This window comes from Delphinapterus leucas, chromosome 21, assembly GCF_059928025.1.
Source record: "Delphinapterus leucas isolate spDelLeu-1000000601 "Yukka" chromosome 21, BTC_Dleu_Yukka2, whole genome shotgun sequence".
Lineage (NCBI taxonomy): Eukaryota > Metazoa > Chordata > Mammalia > Artiodactyla > Monodontidae > Delphinapterus > Delphinapterus leucas.
In genome coordinates this window covers 40,927,501-40,930,000 of record NC_143149.1, presented here as the reverse complement: position 1 = coordinate 40,930,000, position 2,500 = coordinate 40,927,501, and the positions used below count along the sequence as shown (strand labels likewise).

The 2,500-nt window shown below is 77.8% G+C and overlaps 1 non-coding gene across 1 annotated transcript; it reads left to right on the top strand.

The window, feature by feature from the left end:
- Window positions 1-1,055: 1,055 nt before the first annotated feature.
- On the top strand, window positions 1,056-1,208 carry LOC149744520 (5.8S ribosomal RNA). The gene has a single exon (XR_016391240.1). It is a non-coding gene; the product is annotated as a 5.8S ribosomal RNA (ribosomal RNA).
- The last annotated feature ends 1,292 nt before the right edge of the window (window positions 1,209-2,500 follow it).

The following is a 2,500-nucleotide window of genomic DNA, read 5'->3' as shown; positions in this document are numbered from 1 at the left end:
GTCGTGGGTCCTCCGCTCCGTGCCCTCCGCCCCCTCGGCGGGCGCCCCTTACCTGTGCCCCGAGCCCGGGACCTCGCCTCCCTCCGTCGTCCGTCCGGCTCTCTCTCGCTCTCTTCTCTCTCCCGCCCTCCCCCGGTGTGCCCCCTGCCCGCTCGCCCCCCCGCTTCCCGTCGAAGCCCCCCTTACGCCCTCGGTGGCGAGAAGGGGGGCACGGGGGCGCGGGCCGGGCTAGGGCCACGGGGGCCCGGGGGGGGTTGGGGTTGAGGAGCAGAGAGGGCCGCGTCCGGGCGCGAGCGTGGGGAGGTCTCCGCCCGGTTTCGGGGACACGGGGTTGGGGGGCGTCGTCGGGCGGTGGCCGTGGTGTCTCGTGTGGCGGTCGGCCCGGGCCCAGGCCCGGGGCCCCGCGTCACGGGCCGGTAGCGCCGAGGCCCGCGTGCTGCGGGCGGCCGCGGGCGGAGAGCCGTGTTGGTCGGTGTCGGGGCGGCGGTGACCGTGGGGGCGCCCCGCGCCCAGCCCCCCCCCACACGCCTCGCCCGCCTCCCCCCTCTCCAGGTACCTAGCGCGTCCCGGCGCGGAGGTTTAAAGACCCACGGGGGGTCGCCCGTCCGCCTTGGGGTCGGGGCGGTCGGGCCCGCGGGGAGTCGGGAGGCCCCTCCCTTCTCCCCCAGGCTCCGCTTCACCCCCCCCACCGGCACCCCACCACACGGGGCCGGGGCGCCGCGGCGCCGCTGGTCCACCCCGCCGCGGCCGTCGGGAGGGGCCTACCCGGCGGCCGTGGTGCGGGCCGGGGCCGCGCGCCCGCGCGCCCCGCGTCCCCTGTGTGTGTACGGTTGGGGGGGCAGGTGGGAACCCCCCGGGCGCCTGTGGGGTGTCCGAGCCCGCCCCGCCCGCGGGGTCGGTGCCGGGCGCCCCGTCGTGAAACCTTCCGGCCCCCCTCCGGTCTGCTGTTTTCTGTCTGACTTGGCCGGCCAGAGGCAGCCCCCTCCGGGGGATGTGCCGTGCCACCGGCGGGGGTGACCCCCCCCGCCGAAACCCAGAGAAACCAAAACTCGTACGACTCTTAGCGGTGGATCACTCGGCTCGTGCGTCGATGAAGAACGCAGCTAGCTGCGAGAATTAATGTGAATTGCAGGACACATTGATCATCGACACTTCGAACGCACTTGCGGCCCCGGGTTCCTCCCGGGGCTACGCCTGTCTGAGCGTCGCTTGACGATCAATCGCCCCCCCCCCCCGGTGTGTGCGTGCCGTGCGCGCGCGCGCCTTCCCGGGGGGGGCGGTGGCGCGGCTGGGGGTTTGCTCGCAGGGCCGCCGGGGCCCTCCGTCCCCCTAAGTGCAGACGCGGCGCCCGCCCCCGGCCACGGGGGCGCGCTGCCCGCGAGAGGGAAGAGAGAAGGGGAGAGAGAGCTCGCGACGAGGCCCTGGCCGCGTGGCCTCCGCGGTCGGTCCCCCTTCGGGAAGCGCCCTCGCGCCGCAAGCGGTCTCTGGGCGTTTTACCCCCGGGGTGTCGGTGGGCGGGGACGGTCCCGCGCCCTCGCGGCCGGGGCCCGCGGCGGCGGTGGTGGTTGGGCCGCGTCCGTGCCGCCGTCGTACGCCGCCCGCCCCCGGCGGCGTCCCGGCGACGTCCGGCCCGCCTCCCCCCGCGGGGCCCCGACCCGCGCGTCCGGGGTCCGTGCCCGCCCCCGCCGCCTCGCCTCGCCGTGTCGGGGCGGGCGTCTCGGGCCGAGGCCGAGTCGTGCGTGCGCGGCCGCGCCCCGGGGATGCGTGCCCCGGCGGCGACCCGCGGGACGCCGCGGCGTCGCCTGCCGCCGCGCGCTTCCCCCCGGGCTGCGGCCGCGCCGCTCCGCGCTTCGTGCACGCTCCCCGAGCCGGCCGGCGGTGGGCGCCTGTCGGTGGTGGGCGGGGGCGCACGGCGTCGTCCGTCGTGGCGGGGCCGTCTCGCGGCTGCGTGGAGGCTGTGCGGCGTTGGCGGCGTTGAGGGCTGGGGAGACGGAGAAGAGAGCGAGAGAGAGAGGGAGAGAGACGGGAGAGAGCGAGAGAGAGGGTGGGAGTCGGTCGGTCGGGCGTGGGAGGAGGCGTGGGAGGAGGGCCCGGCGGTCGGGGGGCGACCGCCGGGTTTTCTCCCCACCGCCTCGCCTTCCACGCCGCCCGCCGCTCTCTCCCGTCCGCTCCTCCTCCTCCTCCCTCCTCCTCCTCCTCCTCTCCCGTCCCCCCACCCCCACCCCCGTCGTCTCCCGTCCTCCCCTCCGTGACGAGGCCGCCTCTGCAGCGCGCTCGGTGTCGTGCGTCTCCCGGCCACCACCCTCCGGCCTCTCCGCTCCGTCCGTCCGTCCGTCCGTCCCGTGGCCGCCGGCTCGTGCTCCCGTCCCGCCCCTCCCGCGCGTTCCTCTCGCCCCCCGCGCCACGGGCGGGCGAGGGGAGCCGGTGGGGGGGGGCCGGTCGACCGCGGCTCGGCCGCGGGGTCTCTCTCTCTCCCTCCTCTGCCCGCTCGCCCGCTCGC